Source organism: Aedes albopictus, chromosome 3 (assembly GCF_035046485.1).
Source record: "Aedes albopictus strain Foshan chromosome 3, AalbF5, whole genome shotgun sequence".
In the NCBI taxonomy this organism is placed as follows: Eukaryota; Metazoa; Arthropoda; class Insecta; order Diptera; family Culicidae; genus Aedes; species Aedes albopictus.
Window position 1 is genome coordinate 86,782,002 of NC_085138.1, and position 27,686 is coordinate 86,809,687.

A 27,686-nucleotide genomic window follows, 5' to 3' on the forward strand; every position below is an offset into this window, starting at 1 on the left:
AGATAGAAAGATAGAAAGATAGAAAGATAGAAAGATAGAAAGATAGAAAGATAGAAAGATAGAAAGATAGAAAGATAGAAAGATAGAAAGATAGAAAGATAGAAAGATAGAAAGATAGAAAGATAGAAAGATAGAAAGATAGAAAGATAGAAAGATAGAAAGATAGAAAGATAGAAAGATAGAAAGATAGAAAGATAGAAAGATAGAAAGATAGAAAGATAGAAAGATAGAAAGATAGAAAGATAGAAAGATAGAAAGATAGAAAGATAGAAAGATAGAAAGATAGAAAGATAGAAAGATAGAAAGATAGAAAGATAGAAAGATAGAAAGATAGAAAGATAGAAAGATAGAAAGATAGAAAGATAGAAAGATAGAAAGATAGAAAGATAGAAAGATAGAAAGATAGAAAGATAGAAAGATAGAAAGATAGAAAGATAGAAAGATAGAAAGATAGAAAGATAGAAAGATAGAAAGATAGAAAGATAGAAAGATAGAAAGATAGAAAGATAGAAAGATAGAAAGATAGAAAGATAGAAAGATAGAAAGATAGAAAGATAGAAAGATAGAAAGATAGAAAGATAGAAAGATAGAAAGATAGAAAGATAGAAAGATAGAAAGATAGAAAGATAGAAAGATAGAAAGATAGAAAGATAGAAAGATAGAAAGATAGAAAGATAGAAAGATAGAAAGATAGAAAGATAGAAAGATAGAAAGATAGAAAGATAGAAAGATAGAAAGATAGAAAGATAGAAAGATAGAAAGATAGAAAGATAGAAAGATAGAAAGATAGAAAGATAGAAAGATAGAAAGATAGAAAGATAGAAAGATAGAAAGATAGAAAGATAGAAAGATAGAAAGATAGAAAGATAGAAAGATAGAAAGATAGAAAGATAGAAAGATAGAAAGATAGAAAGATAGAAAGATAGAAAGATAGAAAGATAGAAAGATAGAAAGATAGAAAGATAGAAAGATAGAAAGATAGAAAGATAGAAAGATAGAAAGATAGAAAGATAGAAAGATAGAAAGATAGAAAGATAGAAAGATAGAAAGATAGAAAGATAGAAAGATAGAAAGATAGAAAGATAGAAAGATAGAAAGATAGAAAGATAGAAAGATAGAAAGATAGAAAGATAGAAAGATAGAAAGATAGAAAGATAGAAAGATAGAAAGATAGAAAGATAGAAAGATAGAAAGATAGAAAGATAGAAAGATAGAAAGATAGAAAGATAGAAAGATAGAAAGATAGAAAGATAGAAAGATAGAAAGATAGAAAGATAGAAAGATAGAAAGATAGAAAGATAGAAAGATAGAAAGATAGAAAGATAGAAAGATAGAAAGATAGAAAACTAGAAAGATAGAAAGATAAAAAAGATAGAAGGATAGAAAGATAGAAAGATAGAAAGATAGAGAGATAAAGCAATTGAATCTGGATGAATCTAGCATTCTGAAGTATTCCAAGTCTGTAGGGATAATACTATGCCCATCATTTGTTACACACTTCTGGTCGAGTTATCCATGAGCAAAGGCCAAACACCCAGTAGTGGATGGGAGACTGCATAGGACGGAAACTTCTTATTGCGCTTCAACCTTTCCATAGAACCAGAGCAGATCCCGGTCGGGAGGAAATTCACTGCTAATAAAAAGCGGACTCCTCTGGCCTCGCAGTACTAGGGCTGCTCCTGCTGCTGGCGGCTGAGGAAAGGTTCTGCCCTTTTTCTGCAAACGACCATGTGGGATGCAAAGTCTACTCAAGAGCATTAATTATCCTTGCTCTTGCTGTGCCGACAGGTCTCAGGACCAACTCCCTTACCCGGCTCGCGAGGTGAAATGATGTGGGTGTTGGAACTGATGGTCGATGAAAGAAGGCAGGGATTTGCTCGGCCATAGGTACCAGAAACTCGTAGAATGTGTGTTTGTTAGGACGAGAAATGGGATAAAATAAATAATGAAGTTAGGTGGCTTTAAGGTGAAACATCAACAAATCCCATTGCAGTTTTTCATACAAACTTTAGAGGCACAAATCTGACGAACGAAGCATCGAACCAAGCCGCACTTGTTTATCCTGGCTTTGCTCACTTGCAAAAAGAGGCAGCTTTTCCAAATCGAGCGCATTTGTTTACGAATTTTCAAGATTGGTGCTCTTGAAAACGTGAGTAGGGGTCCAAGTCGGCCATTGTGGCAGCCATATTGGTATTCTCTGAAGTTTCTCCTTAAGTCTATGAAACTGGTGCCACAGTTTATTATAGCTTGTTTGAGGAAAAGCATAGTATTTTTTTTCGTTTTGTAGAATGGAAATCGAAATCTAGTCGAAATTAGGCCTTTGTGTCGAACAACAAACTCTCGGCAAGTAATATTCCGAATCAAGTAGTGTGCGAATCGAAATTGAAGAAACAAACACCCTAGTAGTTCAAATCGCAATTTCAGTCGAACTGAAAGATCAACTTTTCAAATGAAAGTCTGCCTCAGTCATATACTTCCCACGATTTTACTGCAAGTAGCAACGCCTGAAATTTAACCTCTCCCTTGCTAATATAGATCAACCGTCTTGATTTAAAAGCCACTCATTCATTCCCAGCATCTAACGCAGCACTTTCTCATTTCTATCGTTTCAGGTAAGACCTCCTAGAGAGATTCCCATATCTCACGATTCGAAATGTGGCACTCGCGCCAACCAACTCAATTACATTCCCACTCCGACCCAGTTGTCTTGGTGGGTACCTGCCTGCGACTGATGATAATGATAAGATTAATGGTTTTCCCGGGAGTACCAACCAACCACACGGTATCATTTCTGAAAAAGATAAGTGCAAAAATTCTTCTCTTCATTTGATTTTAACATCGGTTACTGTTACCGCCAAACGATTGCCGTCTCGGAAAGTGCTTTATGATCCCTTTGAAGAATAATTTCATTCCGTTGGCGGTAGTATAAAAATCTGATTGTCTCATGGCAATCCCCCTATCTCACTCAGTAACAGAGCCCCCAGCCGAACTCCCATCAAAAGTTTTCAAATAATCATTCAACAGACGTGCCAATTCGAACGCATCAAGTGCCGAAGTTTGCCGACGATGCTGACTGGAGTGATTGTTTTTTTTCGGCGAATAGAGGAAAAAAGTTGGTTTCAGACTCATCGCGCTCAACCATAGTGATCGTGGTGTCATAGTGGTCCAACATTTTTGAAAGATGGTAAAAATTGTGATAACAACATTAATTTGCAACTAACTTTCTGTTAAAGACTTTCATCATACAAATCCTGAACCACATTTTTGATGATGGAAGCAAAACACAAAGGATTGATTGAATAAGGTAGAAATCTAAAATGGACGAATACAACGAATGGAACAAATGAAACAAAACAACCGTCCAAATTTCCTTTGGAAATTAAAAAAAAAATCTCCCGTGGATTTTTTTTCAGGGCATTTTCTGGAAAAATATTCCAAGAATACTTTTAAAACCTTCAACGGAAACTCGTGGAAAGGAAGATTACTAATAATTTTTTGAAATATCTCCGGCAAACCTTCCGAAACTTTTTTTTTCAGAATTTTTATTGGGAGTTTCGCTATGAGATCCACACTACATTTCTTCAGGTTCCCCATCTGGAATTTCAGGATTATTCTGGGTTTTTGAAAATGCTCATGGAAACGGAAAATCCAGGTATTCCGGAGAAAACCAGTGGTTCAAAGAGTATGATGTTTTTTTTAGGTTTAAAAAAAGCTAATAATAATAAATAAATAAGTGTGGATAATCTCCAGAAGAGAGAAAATTTTCCATGAGTACTTAAGCGTGTTCTACTAGGAGTTATGATGAAAGTTTAATAAAAAAAAATCCATTTTGAAATCCTTATGGAATACCACTGGGAATTTTACACATGTTTCGTTGAAAATTCATCCAGAAATTTCGGAAAACATTCCTCCTCTTACAAATTTTACTTTGAATATCTCAAGGAGTTCTTCCTTTAAGAGTTGTCTAGAAGTTCAGAATTTTATCCGTAATCTATTTGAAAGATGTTTCAACAATACTACCGAATGTTCCACCGTGTATTATATCAGCAGCTCTTTAGGGATTCTGTTTTAAGTTACAACTAGAAATTTCCATAAAATCCTACGAAAGTCGTTTCAAAAGTTTCATCTGGAATTCTTTTCCGAAGAGTGCTTTGAGAAAGTTTTATGGGGATTATTCTGGAAGATCCGCCTGAAAATCTCCCATAAATTTATCTGGGAATGTTCACGAAAGTTTTTTCAAGAATTTTCCAAAAAAAAACAACCTTTAGAAAATCGTTAAAAGTTTGTTTGGAGATTCCTAAAAAAGTTTTTACGAAAATTGGTCTGGAGATTTATATACTGGAATTCCACAGGAAAACTACCGGGGAATTATTTTTAGAATACTTTTTAAATCATCTGTGAAGTTTCGTGCGCGAGATCTTCTGGGATCTCTTTTGGAAGATCGCAAAAAAAAAAACGATTTCTTATTTCCTAGAACTTTGAACCAAATTTTCTTGAAAAGTTGTTCTGGTTATAATTCAGAAAAAGCCTTTAAGAATTTTTTCGATTTTTTTTTCTGAAAAATCTTCCAAAAAATCATCTGTTGTTTCTTGAGGAAGCCGTTCTGGGAATTCTTCATAAAGCTCCCAAGAGAATACTTTCGTAAATTCGAATTTTAAGATGATATTTTCAGAAATTTCTCCTTGAATTTTTCCAGAATTTTGTGCAGATCTAATCCAATAGTTCCATCTAAAAAAAATCAAGCATTTTCTCCATAATCTCTAGCAGTTTTCTTCAGGAAATTTGTGAGTTCCTTGGAAAGTTTCTTTGGAAATTTATTCAGGATTTCCTGCGAAAGTTCCTCCGATCCTCCAGGAATGCTTCGAGTAAATCTTCCTAAGAATTTGTTCAGATTCTTTCTGAAGTTTATCGATATCCATTCTTTCCAAGCTCTTGAAAAAAAAACATTGTCCCCAAATGATATTCGTAAAAGCTTCTGGATGTATGGCCGAAATCTTTGAAATAGAAGAATACCTTGAACAATGAATGAAAAGATTTAGCAGAAATATTAAAAAAATGCATGTGAAAAAATAAGAATTAAAGTTTCAAAGAGATTTTAAAGTGGAGCATCGAATAAGAAACTTTAGTGATTACTCCGATTATTTTTTCTTTTGAATTTCGAGAATTCTTTTGGTAGTTGTTCCGAAAATCGTTCTTCAGGTTCCACCATTTTTTTTTTAGTGTCAAAGATGTTCTTCCAGAAATTTCTTCCAAATGTTAATGCGAGAAAAAATCCAGTTGTCCCGCAGGAAACTCTTACTACCGTTTCTCCGCAATATGTTCCAGTAGTTGCTCTGAGAGTTCTTTTGGAAGTTCAGAAATTCTTCTTGGAGAATTTTTAAAAGCCTCTGCAGAAGTTTCTTCGATATTTATGCAGATATATATCAGGAAATTTTCCGGATATTCTGCTAGATTCATTCAAGATTATCGCCTAGGATTTCTCTGGGAATGTTTTGATAAGATCTTCCCGAGATTCCTTCGGTAGTTTATTCTATAAAGTCAAGTATTTCTATGAAAGCTCACTTCAATACTTCTTAAGAAGATCAATGTTCCTAAATAAATGCATGAAAACTCCTGGATGCATTGAAAGAACAAACTAAATGCAAAAAATATCTCTTACAATAAATTATTTGATATAAGAGATATAGTTATGGACATCCCTAAGCTCTACCCACGATCTACGGTCTCTACCATCGTGGACTAGATGCTGACCAGGCACTTGGCAAACCGCCATGAACACCAACACTTGGCGACAACGAACTTTGGACGACGAGCATACAGTTGCTGACAACGCAGTCAGCAATCCACCATGAGGACCGACCGTTGGCAACATCGAAGCCCCGAGCGACGCGTGTCGAGGCCAGTCAGTAAGTAGGAAACCTTGAGTGCGAGCAGTTAGAAGTTCTAAGAGAAGTCTGATAGAAAAGTGTGGTCTTCAGCCGTAGGGAAGACTTATGTAGCAAGTTCTAAGTGAAGTTTGATAGAAAAGTGTGGCCTTCAGCCGTAGGAAAGAACTATGTAGCAAGTGAAAAGTGAATGATTAATAAAATTCGGGACTTAGTGTTCATGAGTGAAGAAAAAGATTTCTTTTTAAAAAGTCAGATGTGAAGTCCCGTATATTTGTATATATCAAAATCCACAATGCCTCAAAAGTTCAGCTTATCGGACGCAGTGGCTTAATTTCCCTTCTCATGGGGTTTTTCCAGAAGTTTCTTCCAGGATGTTTTTCTTTGGATTTTTCTGCAAGTTTTTCCTGGAAATCTCCCCAAAGTTTCTTCAATTTCACAGCAATTTCTTCGGAAATTTTGAAAAAATAACCTTTAAAATATTGGAATAAGGTTTCCCAGAAATTATTTGGAAAGCTTCTCCAGGAATTTTTTTCGGGAAATTATAGCAACAAGAAACTCGTTCGCAAGATCTTCTGGGATCTCTTCTTGAAGATAACGAAAGAGTTTTTCCTGGTTTGTAGTTCCTTTGGGTAATCTTTCACAATTTTCTTAAAGAATTCCGTGTAGTTCAGTTTCAGTTTCAGTTCAGTTTAGTGTCAGTTCAGTTTCCGTTCCTTGTTTTCCAAAACTATTTGCAAATTTTTCATGAAAAATGGCTCAGATGATATTTCAAGAAAATCCTTCAGGACTTTACCGGAAGGTTTTACGAAATTTTTCCGGGAACTCCTCTGGGAATTCTTGAGAAAAATCTTCTGGAAAATTTTCATGGAAAACTTTCGGTATTTTTCTTGAAAACTCATGTGGCGATTCCTTCATTTTTGAACCTCCTCCGGGTATCTTCAGGAATTCTTTCGTGAACTGCTTCGGTATTTTCGCTAGAAATGACTTCGATTTTTTTTTCAGAATTTTGCAGCGAGAATTATTTTGGAAGGAAGTTTTTTTTCGGAAATCGTTCTTCAAGCTTAACCAAGAATTCTTCCAAAATTTCCATGATGGATTCTTCCAGGTTTTTTTCCGTGGCTTCTTTCAGTAACTAATGCGGGAACTTATCCAGCAGTTCCACCGGAAATTCTTCCAGCAGTTCTTTCGTAATCTCTTCCAAAAAATGATACAAAAAATCAGAAAAATCCGAAATTAGTTCTTGCAGGAGTTTTTCTGGAAGATTTTTCAGAAGTTCATCTGAAATTTATCTACGACTTCTTCTGTAATTTTTCTCACAGAAAAACAAATCATTTTTTTTAACTTGCACCCATGTTCAGTAAAAGAAGGTATGAAGGTTCAAAGAGTGTTATACTGTATCCGATATTGAAGAAAAAAGCTTTCAATTCGACAAATTAGACCAAAAAATAATAGTATGGAAAACATCCAGAAGAAAGGAAATTTTCCTGCAGCGCTTTCGACAGGGGTTGTACTAGAAGTTAACCTAGCAGTTTTAAAAACAAAATCTGTAATCATCCATGGATTCTTACTGGCCGTTGAGAATTTCAGAATTTTCGTACGAAACTCGTCTATGAGCTCCCCTTTGAATTTCTCCAGAATTTTCACTGGGAGTTCTTCCAGGAGTTTGGAAATGCTTGCAGTTGTCCTTTCTTCTGAAATAGAAGATTTTTCAGAAATGTTTCCAAAAGTTCCACTTTTTAGAATTCAATTTCAGAATTTTATTTCCGTAATATCTGCCCAGAAGTTGATACGAGAGCTTATCCTGAAGTTTTTTTTTCTCGAAATCTTTTGCAGTAGTTGCTCCTAGAATTCTTCCAAATGTTTCTTCGGGAAATCTTTCGGCTTTAAAATCCTTATGGAGTTTCATCCAGTTTTTCAACACTCTCTGTGAATCTTCCAAAAAATCCTCCAGTAATTAATTTTCCCCATGAACTGCACCGTGATGTCTTGCAGAAGTAACTCCGATTTTTTTTTTAATTTTCTGCGAGAATCATTTTGGAAATTCTTCAGAGGATTGTTCCACAAGTTCCTCCAAGAATTCTTCTGGAATTTCCACAATATTTTCTTCCAGGTATTTCTCTGCGCATTCTACCAGAAGTTCGTGCGAAAACTAGGGTTTTCTGCAAAAGTTTCTCCGATAATTCTTTCATATTTTTCATTCTCAAAACTTTTTCAGAAGTTCACTCGGTAATTTTACTGGGTTATTAATTTTGTATCCCCTCCAAGTGTCCCACGTGGAATTCATTCGAGATGATCACCTCAGATTTTTCCTGAAATATATCGAAGAGATGTTCCTGAGATGCGTTCTGAAGTTAAGGTGGAACGTTCCCTGAAAAGTGTCGCTATCAATTTTCAATATCCAAGAATTCAGAAAAAATGTTCCTCCGGGGATTGCCCAGTTTTTTTTTCATGGATTGCTTTACAAGAAGTTTTTCTGTGGATTTTTCTAGAAAATTCGCCCATAAATCTTCCTCAAGTTACTTTGGCATTTTAACGGATTTATTTTGAGAAATTTTACGGAAGTTTTTCTAGAAATTCGTCGAAAGTTCCTCTGGGAATTCTTCTGTAAGCTCCTTCGAAGGAAGTTTTCCGAAAAATTATTACAAGAATGCTTTCGAAGGCTTCTGCGGCAACTCATTGAAACGATTTGCTAGGATCTCAAGCAACATCACAGAAGATTCATTCCACGAATGAATTTCATGTAGATAATGACTCCTTGTTTTCCAACTTTTTTGCGTAACTTTCTTGAAAAATTGCTCCAGTAACAACTTAAAAAATCCTACAGGAGTTCTTCTGGAAGTTTTCTGAAAACTCTTCCAAAATTATTCCGCCAATTTGTCCAAATTTTTTAATCGAAAGTTTATCCGTAGAATCGTTTGGCATTTGTCTGAATTGTTTTATGGTGATTTCTCCGTGTCTAAGAGATGAACCAGCCTAGGGCTGAAAATCTTTATAATAAAGTAATAATAATAGTAATAATTTCTCCGTGTTTTTTTTTTAATTCTTCATGAAATCTTCCAGAAAACCCTCTCGTTTTTTTTGCTTTTAATTTGGAGCTAGTTCTTCACTTCTCCAAGAATTTTTCCATGAGCATTAAGCTGTTCTGAGATTTCTTCCGGGAGTTATTCCGATTTTAATGAAAATTCCCAGTGGAAAGCAGTTTTTTCGGAAAGTGTTTTTCAATTTCCTCCAGGAGTTCATGAGAAAAACAAATATCGGCATTTCCTTACGAATTCAAGGAGAAACTGTGTCTGGAGGAATGACGCAAACTGTAGATTTTATGAAGGAATCCTAGGAGATATACAAAACTCTTGAGGAATTCTAGGAAAAGCTTATGAATAAATTATAGTAGGAATCCACAAAGGAATTCTTAAATGAATTTAGGGCGAAAAACTCCTGAAAGATTTGCTTGAGGACCTCTGAAAGGATATATCACAGGAGTTCTTGAAGGTACTCTCGAGGGAGTTTCCGGAAAGACACTTGGAGAGACTTCTCTAGGAAGTCTTCAAGGAACGTCCGGTGATTCTCTTGAAGGTATTCCTGTCAGGGATGCCATATATACAGATTTTTAAGCATCCGTACAGATTTCGTTTTATACGAAATACAGATTTTTATGCAAGAGGGACTATTTTTTTGTATGAGATACAGATATTTCTCCCAAATTTTGTATGGGATACAGATTTTTGAAAAGTGCTATACAGATTTTTCAAAAAATCATCTGGCATCCCTGATTCCTGTAGAAACTTCCAAAAAATCCAGTAGTCATTTTTAATTATTTTTAAATATTCCAGAAAAAAAATCCAAAAGAAACTTTAAGAGAAAATCTTAAATGACCTGCTTAAAAAGGTTTCAGAAATAAAAATTCTTAAGAAACTCCCAGAGAAAATTCTGAAAGAATTAAAAATGTACAAATTCCAAAAGAAGTTCTCAGAGAAGTTCAAGCAGATACTCTCGTAAGAACCGTTGAAGGTATTTTTGAAAAAAAATCGTAAAGGAATTTCCAAGAAAAATTCGGAAAAATGGTCGGGGTTCTGCTAAACCGAACCAAAGACCATTTTTTGAAAAATTGAGTTTTCTTTACCATTGGATGAAGAAATTGATGATCCTTCTTCCATGTAAAAATGCAGTAATTCTGACAGCTCTTCGTGGAGTAAATTCAAAATTTCAGTTTGGCAGAACATACAAAAAATAAAATTGCATCCAACCAGAGTGAACTGTAAACCATTCCATAGAATCAACGAAATGTTTTAGTGTTGGTCCAGATGAAGAACATTTCAAGTTATGCTCATCGCCGTCAAATTTCTAACTTCCAACCGACTCATAGTAACAATCTGTGGGAGAATTGAACACGTTATTAGAAATACGGATGTTGGAGGATACAATTATGTTTCAATGGTGCTGATCGCCATTTTTCCAAATCCCATTCAGCCAGACCGAACCAAATCCACTGCATTTTAGAATCTATTAATTCTCAACAATACAAAAATTAACTGGTTTTAAATACCTGTGTTATGTCGACACACCTCATACTGATAATTTAACACAGAAGCCGTCATTGACCAACAAGGCTAATAAGAATAATAAAGCATGAAAAAAATCAAACACTTGGTTCGCTTTGGCTGATTGAAAAATGGCGTTTTCACGAAAACCATGCTAGAGAAGAATATTTAGAACTTGATTCAGACTTAACGACTGACCTTCAGCTAAGTAAAATGACCTAGAGGTAACGTGCTTGGTTATCACTTAAAGGACCCAAGTTCGAATCTCTTTATTATTTTCGAATTTTTTTTTTGTCTTAGTTCACTTTGGCAGATCATGTTCAAGATTTTCTTCGACCAGTATAAATTTGAAGTACACAAATTGCTCCATTTTCACATCTCAGGACCTCAAGACATGCAAAGACATCATATTACATAATCACTCTTGCTCTGTGCATGCACAGCACATGCACCGCCTATAAAAAAAACATAGGTGGGAAGGGCTGAGCTGAGAGGGCTTCCACCGTTCATATTTCAAACTATTTTGAGACCTCCATAATATACGCGTCCTCTCTAATTCATGTAAAGAATTGTGAGTGATATCGATTTCAACTTCATGGACGATGAAAAATCGAGTTTTTTTTCACAATCCGAATGGTTTTCTATGAAACAAAGAAACACAGTCAGCCAAAGTGAACTATAAACCATATTCCAATGTTTTAGCTCAGCCAGAGTGAACTGAGTGCGAAGTACTGAAAAATTAAATGTATTTATATCAATGATTTCAAATAATTTACATGTATTCTTCGTCTCTGATGATTAATAAAGGCTTGTAAGTTACATGTGCGTGGAAAAGTTTCAAATAATCTTAGCTGTTGTTTACTTGTGAGTGGTTGAACTTTAAGCTTAATTATCTCAGAATAAAGTTTTTGGCGCATAGTTCGGTTTAGCAGAACCCCGGCCAAATATCAAAAAGTTAAGGTAAGAATTTTTTAAATATTACCCGTCCCAAACAAATTCCAAAGGAATTATTAGAACAAAAGGAATTACCGAAAAAAATCCAAAGTAGTAACCAAGTAATTGCCAATTACAATTACGAAAAAAAAATGCAAAAGAAATGTCTTATGTCAATAATTTATTAAAATTACCAAAGAAATTACTGAATAATTTCCAAAAGTGTTTCTGAGGGAATGTTCCAAAAAATTTCCAGCAAATTACTCTGAAAATAAAAAAAAATGTCAAAGAACAAAAATGTGGGAGGAATTTCAAAACTAATTTTCTCACTGTAATTTGCATACAGAACTCACCCATCATCGGTTATTGGAGAAAAGTTTTTGGAGTAATTCCATTGAATTGAAATGTGTGCAATAAATAAAAGGGAACTTCAGAAATCTATGGACAATTTCAATAGAATTTCTTAAGCAGAAAACGCCTTGAAAATATTAAATTGTTAAGAAAAAAAATCGCAGGAGCTCATGAATGTTTTTTGAAGAAATTTCTAATTTTATATTAAAAAAAAACTTTGGGAGGAACTCCTGAAAAATATAATAGAGAACCTCTTGTAAGAAACATCGCAGAATTTCACGGAAGAACTTTTGAATAAACTCGCGGAGTTGCTCCATCAGGAAGTCTTGAAGAAATTTTAGGTAAAAGTCTTGAAGGCATTCCGAGAGAAATCTCCAAAAAAAATGCAGTGAAGTCTTTCAGAAATATGTTTAAAATTATATATAAAAAAAAACAAAGAAACCCTTGGAGTTAACTTTTATGAACCTCCTGTAAAAGTAAAAAAAAACTTTCAAAAAAATTCCCGAAGAAAATTTTGAAGAATTTTCTGTATTAGCTCCAAGAGGCATGCCCAGAGAATTTCATGCAGGTGCTTTCGCAGGAACTGTTAAAATAATTATAGGAAAAAACGTAAAGAAATCCGGAAAAAATCAAAAAGTTACCGTTACAATTCCTTAAATAATCGCCGTCACAAACAATTTTTCAAACAATTACCAAAGAAATTGGTGGAATGAACTTCGAAGTATTTGCTTAAAGAAATTTTCCCTTAAGAAAAGATTCCTTAAAACAAAAAAGTACAAACTTCTGTTGTTCTCAACGATCTCAACGTATCATAATTATGCTGCACAGTTGTAGTGTGATCTGGTCGAGACACTTTAATGATTAAGTATGTATTACTAGCAAGGATCGACTGAAATTCTTAACTTTGAACTTTGAAGCGTAAACTTAATCATTAACTTTGAACTTTTAGTGGCTACGCAGTCTTTATTCTTGGAACGGGTTTATTATCTACCCAACGTTTCGGCACTTAGGGATGGTGCCTTCCTCAGGGGGAAAATAATGTTCTTGTTTCGTCTCTCGTGTTTCGGCTAACTTTAAATAACTTTTTACTGATGGCAAAGAGTCCACATAAGTTCACCGAAGTGTTATAGAGTCATGTACCAAACAATTAGAGTCAGGAAGATTAAAGTTAGCCGAAACACGAGAGACGAAACGAGAACATTATTTTCCCCCTGATGAAGGCACCATCCCTAAGTGCCGAAACGTTGGGTAGATAATAAACCCGTTTCAAGAATAAAGACTGCGTAGCCACTAAAAGTTCAAAGTTAATGATTAAGTTTACGCTTCGTAAGAATAAAAAATTCCAGTGCCTAAAGTGAAGAAACACGCCAAATTTTATCAAATCCGAACCACCTTGCGTTGCAGGGGATTAAAGTTTTCCATTCCAGCCGTTGTTTCCAGTTCCCCATTGAAATGTTCATTCTTCATTTAGAACACACCGACTGACTGCCACCTAATGATTGCGCGCCACTCGGAATAAATGAACGAATGAAGTTGAGTTTTTGGAGGAAAAGACAAGGACGAGTAGCTAGGCAAGCACGGTTGGTGGGTACCTTTGGGGCTTGAAGTTCGATTCTCATTATCTGAAATGAAATATATTTTTGCTTCGGTGGCACATCGCTTCATTTGTAGTGCTTGGTTCGTTGGAGGGTTTGTAGTAGGAAGAAATCTCATTTCGGAAGGAAGACTGAGAGTATCGATTAGTTCGGCTAGAGGCGAGTCCGGGGGTTAAGGTAGATTTGATCCTCTCCTCTTCTTGGCGTAACGTCCTCACTGGGACAAAGCCTGCTTCTCAGCTTAGTGTTCTATGAGCACTTCCACAGTTATTAACTGAGAGCTTCCTCTGCCAATGACCATTTTTGCATGTGTATATCGTGTGGCAGGCACGAAGATACTCTATGCCCAAGGAAGTCAAGGAAATTTCCTTTACGAAAAGATCCTGGACCGACCGGGAATCGAACCCGTCACCCTCAGCATGGTCATGCTGAATACCCGTGCGTTTACCGCCTCGGCTATATGGGGTAGATTTGATGCTCTGCTCTATTATAGATTGAAGGTCTGGTTTCATCTTACTGTTGGAAAAGAATCATCGTCATCGGCACGTGCTCGATTTGCGCGTGGATTAAATGATGCTAAATGTTCACTTTTGCTTTGGGGAAGCTTTACCTTTACCACAATTGATGATTTAACAGGTTGACAATTTCAGACATCATGATTCAGTTTCTTAGAGGCCAATCCAAAAACTACGAAGAGTTTTTATAAAAAAAAAAAATAAAAATGTTCTTGTACCGACTTTTTGAACCCTCTAAGCAGAATACCCTCTTCGAATGAGTGTAAGCAGTTCCATACCTTTTAATTCCGCCCTAATTGCTTATTCTTTGACAGATACGAGTATTTCGACTACCACTTGTAATCTTCCTCAGTGTCAGTTATCCATGGAGGAAGATTACAAGTGGTAGTCGAAATACTCGTATCTGTCAAAGGATAAGCAATTAGGGCGGAATTAAAAGGTACGAAATTGAATACACTCATTTGAAAAAAAAAAATAAAAATGTTGTCTAGACAACATCTGAGAAGGCCAAAATTGAGTCCACGTAGTTTATGAACAGCCTTATCACGATTTCCTTATTTCCTTAAAAAAAATCACCCCCGGATATTTTAATCTAATAACCATTCGTTTTTCATAAACTGGCGGTCTTGGTCCAGCTTTGTGTCACGTACCATGAGCAGTTTCATAAAGTCTCTGCATATCGCAACGACCCATGCTTTCTTGTGCTTCATCGCTAACATACTCTCATCGAACTTTTTTGTCAAGCTGCGCTGAACTCGCTTTTGTATCTTTAAATACGAAACATCAGGGCTTGAATTTAGCCAGCAAATAAACTTCGATAATAGCAACATGACATAAATGCAACAGATGCCACAATCAACGATCCGATCAACGTGCCTTGGTTAAAGACATGACCTGTCATTCTTATGCTGTTAGTAGCGACACATTGAAAACATGTCACGTCACGACTAATCTTGCTTCACCTGGTTAACTCTTTCACCCCGTTGCATTGCAACGTGTTCGTTGGTTGTCGTCATTGTGAAAGCCATTGTCAAACTGTGATAAGCTTTTTTCCCTTGATGCACCGCCAAAATAGCGGCGGCGGTGCTTCGACTGCTGCTGAATCAGATGCACTTTTATTCCTGTATCTCGCGTGTTTTCATGTTTCAATTGTACCCGCCATAGTTACCCCATAGCACTTTTCGAATGAATGGGGAAGGATCTACCCCGCTGCTGTCATGAATATGTGTAGCTCATGACTCGTGTTTTCTTTGTTGGCGTGGCATACACGAGTGAACGAGTGCTCGCTGTGGGGACTTCATGGGGGCTGATTCTCCTCCCGCTAGTCGGCGTAACTAGCTGCTAGGGCAGTGGTGATCAAAATTTCTTTAACAAGTGTAAGTTTTAGCATTTTTTCTACTGTTCCAGTACTCGTACGATGATTTCTACCCGGTTCCATTTCTATTACAAAATAAACGCTTCCCGAATATTCTCTATATAGCAGAGTTCATACAATCAGCTGGTTGAGATTGCAATCTAAAGTATTATACAAAAACATCTGCGGCAAAACTACATTATATTTCTGTTTAAACTAAACAAAAATGCCTTGAAGATTGATCACTTAACTTCTTACAAAAGCCCTGGTCAAATATCTAGCCGAGTGCTAGAGTTGAAATTCAGAAAAATAATGGAAGAGTTTCTGTAGAAATTCCACAGAAGAATGTAAATTTAAACGAATTTTTCAAACGTCGGATTTGCAAGAATGGATTGTTAATCAAAGAATTTGTAATTTTTTTTCTTGTTCGACGTTTCGTTCATTCCCGGTTTTGTCCCTTTTGACGTTTTGACTTTCAACGTTATGGCATTGGACGTTTTGGCATTCGACAAATTGTGTTTCGACGTTTTGTCCCTAAGGCGTATGAGTGAGATTTCAGGTGTTATGATTGGCGAAGTTTCTGTTTTTTTAGTTTTAAAATCTTTCTTAACTCTCCAAGTACCCGAGCAGGAGTAAATAGCTGAAAAATAACTAACTCTGGTATGGAAAACCGAATAACTACAACCTGAATGAGGTATTAAGTAGCACTGCATAAGAGGTATTGCATCTTGCATTGCTTTATAGATAACCGTGCAAATGTTCAATCGTCTAAAATATTTGTTCACACGTCAAACACCAAGGAAAGTGTAACCGACGCTTAAAATTTCTAGCAGCGAAACGTATGGTTAAACTGGTGGGAACATATTGTGGTGTGACAAAAAATTTCTGCAGGGGATCGAATACGGTGCAAAAAAGTAATAAAATACCTAAAATAATAACTGGTGTGTATTCTGTGCATAACGCGTGAATAATGACATCAGGTATGGTAATACCTAAATAATAATCGGCGATTTTTCCATACAAATAGGGATTTTTCCATAACTGAATAATACCTCAAACCATCCTCAGCACCAAACCAAATACCAAATACCAAAATAAATTGTTTTCAATACCTGGATAACTGATCAATACCTTGTCTGGTAGTACCTGCTCAGGTAGTACCTGGATTTCTTTTAATTTCGATCATGTTTCCTTTCATATCTATGTAGGAAAAATATAAATTATTTATTCCTGAAAAAAAAAAATGCAAATAAATACTTAGCAGTATTTAAGGCGAAAAACTTGGCTTGAATAGCGAATTATGGCTGGTTTCCACCTGGTAAGTACTGTGTAAAAGGATAGGACAAGTAATGGTCACGTAAAACTTGTTACGTTTGTAATATAGTTAATACGTTGTAAAGTAGTTTTAAGAATTTTCCATAGATTGCATTCTCCAATTCATGGAAAATTCTTCGATTGGATGGAGTGTGTTACGTTTGTAAATTGTTGTGAACATTTTGTCTGTTTATTTTGTATGTTTTACTAAGGTTTGTACATTTGTCCCTGAAATTTAATGTGCATTTGTAGCGCTCCAAAAATTTCAGGAGCGATCCAGTACAAAACGCACAAGCCGTCCCCCAACACGGACATCAAATTATAGACGGTCTTGTGTTGTTGCCCGAATCTGGATGCCCCTTTAGGATTAGAAATTTCTAGACCAAAACAAGCTATGAATGCCGCAACAGATGCTGCGAACTAAAAGGCGAACTGCCAGAAAAAATACGATTACAGGATTGACTGATGGACCAAGAACAAAAATGAAACCTCGTCATCCTGGGTTCGGACTTAGTTATCTATTTGAATAACTGGGCACAATTTATGTTATGTGTTGCATGTTTGTGTTTTGTGCATTTGTAATGTTCCATTTTATTTTGCGTATCTAAGTTCCCAGACGTGGGGCCCGATACGGAAAATAAAATGTGCATTTATGAGGTTCCAATGTACTATTCGTTACAAACTTTTGCAATCAAAATTACTTAAGCGTTCGCAGTTGATAAATAATAGTAAGAAATCAAAGCTTGTTTTTCTCAGAGATGGCGCCACCGCATTAAAAGTAAAATCATTTTTCTTGTATGGACAAATCGCTGGCTTGCACTTGTTCCGCATCGCAACGATTTGTACCCTGGGGCAAAAAGTTGCAAATTAGAAACAAAATCATTATACCTATGCGTTTCTTTCAGATTCATTACAGTAACAGAGAATTTATTACGCCACCATACAAATTTCAAGCTGTTTACTTCTTTTTTTTCTGACTGGCATTTTCCACCCGTGCTGCGCATGATGCTTACGAGTGGGTAGGTGCAGCCGGAGCCGCTGTATATGTGAAAAACACGTGGAACACGAGCGCCGTCTACGATCGCATAGCGTAACTTTCGCCGTTACTTTACACTGTTATCACGTTTACCGCATTTATCAGAAAGGCGCCTCTTCCGGCACTCTAGCAAAAACGCAGCTGATTGCTTCCTATTCGCAGCCAGAAAGATTTGCCAACAGATGGCGCTGTCATGCGATGTTGTCAGTTATGTTTTTAATATTCCGTACGGAATAATATGTCGATGAAATGCAATCCTTCAGAAATCTAAAATTTGTGTTAAGTTCTGCGAATCTTCAAGCCATTTTTCCTTTTTTTTGAATTATAAAAAAGCAAATTGAAGTTTTGAACTGAAGGTGTTAAATTAATAAAATTCTTTGTAAAAAGTTGTTGGTGCGCCGCGAAAATTTTGGAAAGATTTGGAACCTCTGGGTTATAGAGAGCAAATTAGTGCAGTAGAAATCCAAAGATTTTAAGAACGAACTACTAATCCATGAGATATAAAGGAAAGTAATGTGGAAGGAAATTCCTAAGCTCATAAGAAAAACTTATGATTCTATAGGAGTCTGCGGGTATTGTCCGAGGTTCTTCAGGAGGCGGGAAATACTATTTAAAAAAAAAAAAAACTAGTAATTCGGCGAAGCTCCTCAAGTTCTTCAAGTAAGATGTGGTTCCAAGAGAAACTGATGACATCAAAAGAAAGCTCGGGACTCTGGGAGTTTTGGAAAGATAAAAATAGCTAATTGTCGAAGATTCCTAAAAGATTTTTTTCAGGAGTTCCCCGATAATTCCTCCAGAATATCCCCCTGGAGTTCACGGAAATTCATCCCGAAATTCTCCACCAGTCTTCCCTCCTGGAGATTATCAGGAATTCCTCTGGAGTTTCCCGGAAATTCCCGTGGTGGTGCCCTGGGAATTCCTCCAGGAGTTCCCCGGAAATTCTTCCAGGAGTTCATCGGGAATTCGTCAAGGGAATTTAAAAAAAATCTGCAGGAGTTCCCCATGAATTCTTGTAGGAGTTGCCCAAGAATTCTTGCATAAATTCCCCTGGAATTCCCCAATGAGTTTCCAGGAAAATTCCTCCAGGAGTTTCACAGGAACTCGTCCAAAATTACCTCGGGAATACTACCAGGAGTTCTCCGGGAAATTTTCCAGGAGTTCTTCTGAAATTCCCGTGCAATTTTTCCAGAATTCCTGCAGGACTTCCCCGAGAATCCCCGGAGTGATTCCTGGAGAAATTTGCCGGAGAAATCCCCGAAGGAATTTCTAGTGCAATCACCGGAGGATCTTTTGGAGCAAATCTCCAGAAATTCCGTCTGAGATTTCTTGAATAATTCCTCCGGATATTCCTCCAAAAATTCCACCGGAGAAAATGTCAGGAGAAATCTTTGGAGGAATTCCTGGAGGAATCTCCGGGAGAATTTCTCGAAGAATCTTTGGAGGAATTATTTGAGAAATTTCAGGAGGTATTTCTGAAGGAATTTACGGAAGAATTTTAGGAGCAATCTTCGGACGAATTCCTGGAGGAATCATCGGAAGAGTTCCTGGAAAAGTCCGATAATCCGAAGATAATCCGAATGAATCCCCAAAGGAATTTTTGAAGGAATCCTCAGAAGAATTCCTGGAAGAATTGGTGGAGATAATCCGGAAGGAATCCTCGGAGGAATTCCTGGAGGTTTCTCCTGAGGAATTCCGGGCTGAATTTTTGGCGGAATTTCGGGATGAATTTCTGCAGGAATCTCCGATGAAATCTCCGGAGGTATTCCTGGAGGATTTTCTGGAGGATTTTCTGGAGGAATTTCTGGAGGAATCTTTGGAGGAACTATTGGAGAACTCTCATGAGGAATTTCTGGAGAAATCTCGTGAATTTCCTTTAAATTCCCCGTGAATCTTCGTTCCAATATTTCTTCAAAGACTTTATAAAGTCCCAGCAGAATTCCTTCCACCTTAGTCCGAACCTCAATATTGCAGAATTTATAATAATAAGTATCTAACCATAGTTCTCGCTGTAATACTATTAAAAGTTCCCCCGGAATCCCTGCGAAATATCTGTCATCAGTATTTTCCTTGGAACCCCGACTAGAAGATTCTAACAAAAATATAACATTATTGAAACAAACCCTGATAGTTATAACAGATCGTGATATAATCAAGTTTTATTTCATGAATAAAAAGAAATAAAAAAAAAGTTTGAATATCTTTGGGGTTCAATGACATTCAGAAAATCATTTTGTACAATTGTATCAAAATATGATAAAAACTAGTTTTCTTGAAGCTAAAACTTATATCATATTTTGTTATAATATTGATCAGATCATTACAAAATAGGTTATAATTTTGATTGGACCGGTGTACTTTTTGTTACGATTTTAATTATTTTAACATTATCCTGCACCTAGTTTATAACATAATCAGTTATGGAAAAAAATTATAACGTCATAACACAACGTGTTATAAACTTGATAGATTTTTTCTAGTCGGGACGCTTTACAACTCCGCTGGAATCTTACTATCTGAATTTTCCCCAGAAGTCCAACTAAAAGTTATAAATTAAATCATTGGGGAATCTTAATTTCAAAAACATTTCCTAAAGAAACGAACGAAAGTCTAAATCGTAAACAACCTGGTGCCCTTTTCTTCACATCCTTCTTACAGCATCGTTTCGTTAAAATACTGTCAGATCAACAAATGTCAAAATTACGTACAGAAAAAGGAGAAATTTTACTTGAGCGCTCTACTTGGCAGCAGGAAACTTAGCTTCAGCCGAAAGTGTTCCAAAAATTTTGAATCAATTTCCTAAAAAAATGTAAAGACGTTCAAGAACTCTCTTGAGCAATCAAGCAATATATTTAAAAATATGTCTTGATGAAATCTGAAGGAATTTTTGAAAGAACTACCTTTATTGTAAATCAATTGTAGGAGGATATCTGAAAGACTTTTCTAGCAATCAAACAAGTAATTTTTAAAAAGAAAATCATGCTAAGTTTAATTCCACTAAGTAATTGCATCCTTTGATAGACACGTATTTCGACCTCAACTGTAAGGTCGTTTTCAGCGTCTTGTACTTAACTCGACTCGAGTCGAGTATCGAATGATTTTATGAAGTAGTATTTGAAGGAATTCAGAAAGAATTTTCCAAGTAATTCTTAAGGCTTTTCCCGAACCAATTCTTTTTAACTAGTTGCCTTGACCTTGTGTGATGACTCAAGGTGAAACTGGGCGTATTTCCTCATTTTTGGTTTTTGATATTTTGTTAAATTACGAAAACCACTGCAATCCCCCCTCCACCCCCCTCAATGTCAGAAGAGAGTTTCCTAAACCCATCGAAAAGCCTTGCAACCCACCTGAAAATGAAACACCTGGAATACCCAGGAAAACCCTTGAAACGCATTTGAATATCTAGAAACGCTTCTCAAACCCCCCCACAGCCCACGTGATATTCACCTTCACCTATACGCCTAGCCTAACACCCCGAAACACCCTGAAATGCATTGGAACGCCCTGAAACGCCTCTAACATCCTCCTGACACCATCGTGAACCTTTAATGGCACAAATATTCCAAATGGAGGATAACGTGCCTCTGAAGTCGGCCTTCTGATGACAGTTTGTTTCAAAAAAGATCATTCTGTAGAACAACTTCAAAGATAACAGCCGTACTTATTGAACAACCATATATCTTCACTGTACCTGAAGGTTTCAAGGGGTCTCAGTGGGTTCATGAAGGTCTCGGGGAGCTTCAGGGGGGTTCCAAGAGCCGCTGGGGTGTTTCGAGGATCTCACGGGTGGGTCAGTAGATCTCAATAAGGTTAAGCGGGGATTCAGGGACATATTAAGGGGTTTCAAAGGCGTTTCAGGAGACCCAGAGGGCTTCAAGTGGTTGCCGGGAGATCTCAGAGGAATTTCAGAGAGCTCCATGAGGTCTCAGATGCGATTCTGAGGATCCCATGAAGTTTCGGAAGAGTATCAGGAAGTCTCAAATGTGTTCCATGAGGGTACAGGGGATGACGAGGGCTTTCAGGGACATTCAAGAGAGTCTCGGTTTGTTTCAGGGGGCTACAGGGAGTCTCAGGTGAGTTTCAGAGGGACTCAGGGGAGGGATTCTAGTAGGTCTCTAGGACGGTTTTGTAGTCACAGGGGTGATTCAGGGGGTCCCATCAGGTTTAAAAAGTGGGCTCCGAGAGGTCTCAGGAGCATCCCACTTGGTTCCAGGTGGGTTCAGGGACGTTTCAGGGGGTTTCAAAAGGTTCCAGTGAGGTTTTAAGGGGTCTCAGGGGCTCTTTAAGAGTTTTCAGGTGGGTTTCCGGTACAACCCTGGAGTTCTCTGCATCCCTCAGGAACGCCTTTTAATCCTCCTGAATCGCATTCGTCATTCCTCTAGAGGTCATTCGCATGTCGTCATTCCTCTAGAGGTTCTCTAGAAAATGCGCAGCATTCTTCCAGGGGTAGTTGGAGCCCGATACGGTGGGCAGGGCAAATGGCAAATATGCCTAAAAACAATCCTGAGTAGTTTTTTTATCCCTAACCATTTAACCTAATTTTCAAATTCCTACTGATTCACTTGGCCTAAGGGAACGTGGGGTACATAGAGGAAAACATACGGACCAGATACAGTGAACATAAATGTGCCCGAGGTAGGAGAAGTGCAACAGCGTACTTAGTGACATTAGGGTAAATCGTTGATTTAGTTTTGTAATGATACGATGTCGAGTAAGCCTAGTGGTCAAGGCTATGGATCGCCAATCCGGAGGCGGCGGGTTGGATTCTCGTTCCAGTCGGGAAAATTTTCTCGACTCCCTGGGCATAGTGTATCGTTGCCTCACAATATACAAATTTATGCAATGGCTGTCGTGGAAGACTGTCGAGGGGAATAAGGCTAGCCTCGATCAGACCCGGAAGCCAAAATAATAGCGCACACAAACCAAATACCGTTTACGTTACATTGTTTATTTACGGACAATCAATTGATCTATCACTCCTTTGGGTCATTCTCCTATCTTCGTGCCCTGTACTATTGCACTTAATGTACACACATGTTGTAACCTTAATGCTAGACTATCATGAGTACTCACGATCCCCCTATGCCAGTCAGACCGCCATCATACCCTCTGCATCTCTCCACCGTGGCCGCTGATACCTTCTTCCGCGCGCTGTTCTGGAGTATCGTGGTCCTCTCACCACCAACCGGTCTTCCGCACCGAACCAGCCTGCCGCTTCTCACGCCCGCCGTTCGTGTATGGACATTCGCAACGACGGGTTCACTCTCTGGCTGTCGCACGGTGGCTTCTACCTCACTCGCGGATCGGTTATCCTCCAGCTCCGTTTGGTCTGCACTCCTTTCCCGCTTGCTCTCGTCCTCGAATGCGCGGCCGACCGGAAAATCCCTAGATCTCGTGTGCCGATCACGAGAAAGAGTCCACTATGGCTGCATCGACCTGGATCGGAATGATTCTCGCGACGAGAGGTGTTGTTGCACCGATGCACCGGTGTTGCGTCGTGCGACAATCGTGATCTGCAACACACACAAGAAAAAAAACCCTGTCGCGCAACAAATTAGTTGATGCTCGCGCCTGTCACCAACATCTCCTACTCACCCAATATGGGGTTTTCCGTGTGTGCGTGTGTACGCGATGCGTCCGAGTGTGGCACTGTAGTTTGTGCGTTGAGATGCAACTTTCCTGCACTAAACGATCAAGGTCAGCATTACACCAAACGAAACTTGAGATGACATCACTCACCATGCAATCTATTCGCTTCCGGCCCGTATCTGCAGCCTGTCACCAAGGCGCCCGCGATCGCTTGCCTTATCCGTCCGGAATTATTTCCTGTCACAATGGGAGAGTAATGTTCAGTCTCGTGACGGCCATCTCGAAAAAATCACTCACCCCACGTGGATTGACCACGCCACGCCTCTGCTGGTTCCACCAGCAGAATCGCCTTTTGTGTATCGGCTATTATCTTCGGTACCGCACCTCTAATTACACGGGGAAAAAAAAAGCGTCAGCACATTTGGCAGCCATGCTAATATTAAGGAGACTTACAAGATCAGATTGTTTAGTGTCGCGAATTTCCAATTGCTGATGCAATTGCAGATCTTGGTAATGCTCGCACCTTCGAGACGAATTATTTCTGCTTTGGCGGCTGTCTTTTCCAGCCCTGACAACTTTTCTTTTGACGGACGCGCGATGAACGAGGCTCCAGCTGTCAATTAGTACCGATGCGATCGAAAGACGGGTGGCGACTACTGACTACTGAGGCGAAGGCGAACTTGATCAGCCCCGATTGGGGTATGTTTTGTGCCGCATTGAGTCGGTGCGCCACGCTCTCGCGTGATACGTGAGAGTATTCTCCTATGTACTTTCTCTCATGTGCTGCTCGATTGGCATGTGGTTCGCTCAGCGTATGCCTGTGTGTACACCCGCTGGTGGTGCTTATGTGGTTACTCTGACTGACTGGCGAGCGGCGGAGTGGAGGCGTCTGGCAGGGGTGCTCAACTATCTAATTGTGGAGCACGTTCTTAACTTATTGCCTAATCCTTAAAGTACTGCACAATTTCTTACTTTACGGCTAACGTAAACGTAACATGGCAGGCAAGGAAAGCCCTTCAATTAACCCTTCAGCACGTGCGCTGTTGTTAAAAGTACAACACTACCAAAAAACCTCGCTCTATGGATGCAGCGTGAGCGCGGTGCAGTTTCGGTTGCTTGATGGCGCGCGTCCTGGAAGGGTAATAACTGTGGAAGTGCTCAAAGAACACTAAGTTGAAGCGGGGCAGGCCAACTCCCAGTGGGGACGTAGAGCCATAAAGAATAAGAAGAATGATACGATGCAAGACGTACTTGAATGAAATGAATAAAGGCAGACAATTAAACGTTCCATAATAAATACAAAAGTTTCCATAAATAATTCGAAAAGTCCCAGTGAAGAAACAGGGGTGTAAGCAGTAATAAATAACAAAAGTTCCATAAACAAATAGAAAAATGCATAAATAAACCAAAAGTTTCCATAAATAATAGATTTTTGAGCAATTAAAAAAGTCAAAAATGCAATGAATAAATCAACTGTTGCAATAAAAAAAGCCAATTTTCCCAACAAATAACTTCGAATTTTCCATAAATAAATCTGATTTTTCCATAATAAATTAGAAAATTCACAATAAAAAATATCGAAAAAGCAATAAAAAATTAAAAAAATGCAATAAAAAATGACGAAATTACCCATGAAAAACAAATGCAGGAAAGTATGAGACAGTGCAATGCTGAATCGCTCTTATATGACTGAAACGACTGAAAAGCTTGCGTAACTATGATTGCAATTTACCGAGCAATTGCTTGCTGTCCGAACTCGCTATCGCTCGTCGGACCTAAAAAAAGGATAACATCTATGTTTGCATTATACCGGGCAAATTCTTGAATCTGTGGTTTGCCTAGAACCGAATCGATGCAGTTGCGGTGCATCGGATATCGGAAACTTCGGCGGCTTTCTGCCGCTTCAGTTCCTCAATCCTCTATGCGGCTTCGCCGCATGGTCTACATAATTTTTGCCTCAAAATGCATTTACGTTTATTGCGTGTTTTTTTTGATATTTATTGATAATTTATTTTTTTTGTTATTGCACTTTTTGAATTATTTATTGCTTTTTTGATATTTTTTTATTGTGATTTTTTTAATTTATTATGGAAAAAATCGAATTTATTTATGGAAAATTCGAAGTTTTTTGGTGGAAAAATTGGCTTTTTTTATTGCAACAGTTGAATTATTCATTGCATTTTTGACGTTTTTAATTGCTCAAAAATCAATTATTTATGGAAACTTTTGATTTATTTATGCATTTTTCTATTTGTTTATGGAACTTTTGTTATTTGTTACTGCTTACACCCCTATTTCTTCACTGGGACTTATGGAATTATTTATGATGAATGATCACTTTCTTATGAGTCGTTTATATTTTAGCCATTTCAAAATGTCCAAATATTATGTACAGTAGTATGGGACATACTTGTATGGAAAAAATAAATCCTCGCTCCAGTCGACTTTTTGAATGCCATTTAGGTCCCATATGAACTGTACAAAATTTCAGTGCAATCGGTGAAACTATAATTTAGCGCAAGCGGTTCAAAGTTTTCATAGGATTTACTATGGGAAAAGTTACACTTTCAAACAAAAAATCCCAGAGGTCGCCCCTTGTCTCCTTAATTCAAATCGATCAACGCTTCTTGAAGAAAAATCATTCATGAAGCTTTCCTTCGAAGACCGCAAAACGATTGGTTGATTGTGGAAAAAGTTATTGATTTATTACCGATTAGTGATCCAACGAACGGCTTTTCGTTTCGTTTTATCAGCAGCACTGATTTGAGCTTGATTGGTTAATCTTTCGCGAAGTTATAACTGATCTGGTAAAACACTGTTTTTAAGACCATCAATTTTTGAGCAGTCATATCTCGGAGACCAGTGAATCGAGTTTAATGAAATTTTGAGCGATTATCAACAATGTAATAACGCTTGAAAATGCATCAGAACATAGATACTTTTCAAACGTTAAAAAAAGTTATGATGATTTGACGTTTTCACCCATTTAGAGAAAAATGAGTCAAATTTACTATACTGCACAAAAATTACTAAATGTGTTTTTCCTTTAATCCAAATAGGCTCTAATATATCTTTTTATAGATATCTTATGAACAGAAGTAGAAAATCTTTGGATATCAAAAACAAAATTTTATGACATTGATGTAAAAAATGTATTTTTTTCGAAAAAGATCCAAACAGTGCCAATCCATCATAACTTTTTTCAACGTTTAAAAAGTACCCATGTTTTAGATGATTTTCAAGCATTAATATATTGTGAATAAAAGTTCAAAATTTCATTCAATTCGGATCACTGGTCTCCGAGATATGACAGCTCAAAAATTAGTAGTCTTTAAAATAGTGTTTTACTAGAACGGTTATAACTTTGCGAAAGATTAACCAATCGAGCTCAAATTTGTACCAATGATGCACATATAATAGGTTGACAAACGGTCAAAATTTGAGAATATTCGATGCACTCTATGAAAAGTTACAGCATGTTGAACTTTTTTGTGAGAGAAAAAAAGTTGCTTATCCCAAACATTTGGGCCATCCCCTGTATATAACTCGAAGTAAGATATGATATATTAAAACAAGAATCCGAATATCCTTTCGTACGCCACTGTACAGATGCACCGTGCATCCGCCTATACACCAATCTGTATATGGAAATTACTCCACCTGTGTTTACCTTTCCAATCGTGACGATGCACTTTGAATACCGATCTAACGGGCGTGCATTGCACACGTTCCAGTCAAAAGCCCCACGGCACCCAGTCAGTGCCAGTGCGGGGGGTGGCGCACCGAGGAACAGAATCAGATCCATCCTTTCCGGTGATCTATCCACTTTCAGTCAGTCTTTAAAGGTTGTATTTGCGCTGAAGTCGTTTGTTGTTGTGAATGTGTGTCTCTGTGCATGTGGCTGAGGCACGCGAACAATCTTGCGAGTAAACAGCTCCACACATTGCTGACTAGAGAGCTACGTGCAGGGAAAATTGAAAGCGGAACAAATCCCTCCGGTCTTGGGAGCCATGCGTTTATCTGTACCTACTAGGTACGGTACTCTTCCGGACGCAGATATTGCTGGCTGGCTTGAACGAAAGCTCATGGGTTGAAGATAATCCGTTAAATTGTAGGCACCATTTCACCCCCAAGGGGCGGGTGTGTGCGCTTTCGCTTCCCAGAGAGTGCGGGTGGCTGTCCCGCGTTTAAGGCGAGGTCCTCGCAACAATCGTGCTGCTGGGTGCATGGAATGTATGTAAATGTATACAGCTCAGCTCGCTCCGGATTCTTGGATTAAGGGCCAGACGATGCATGTGGGTTTTGTTTGCTCCAGGTAAGGGTGTGTAGATGAATTATGGATTTTGTAGAACAGCCATGATTAACACCGCAGAATGCTGTGGAGAGGGGGCGATAAGATAATTTTCATCTGAGGCAATCTGCATACCAATTTTGTTTAACGATGGGAAGCAGAGTGTATGAATCTGGATACGCTAAACTTAAACAGTAAATGATTTCAAGATGGCAGAACTTCGTTGGAAATTACCAAATTTAGGATTGAAAGAGTTATTCGACACAGTTTTGTCGTAATGCGCTA

General features: G+C 37.7%; 1 long non-coding RNA gene across 1 annotated transcript; it reads right to left on the minus strand.

The window, feature by feature from the left end:
* Positions 1-22,420: 22,420 nt before the first annotated feature.
* On the minus strand, positions 22,421-23,748 carry LOC109425337 (uncharacterized). Its single transcript, XR_009998511.1, has 3 exons — positions 23,564-23,748; positions 23,408-23,496; positions 22,421-23,347 (listed from the first exon to the last, which is right to left on the minus strand). It is a non-coding gene; the product is annotated as an uncharacterized LOC109425337 (long non-coding RNA).
* Positions 23,749-27,686: the final 3,938 nt, after the last annotated feature.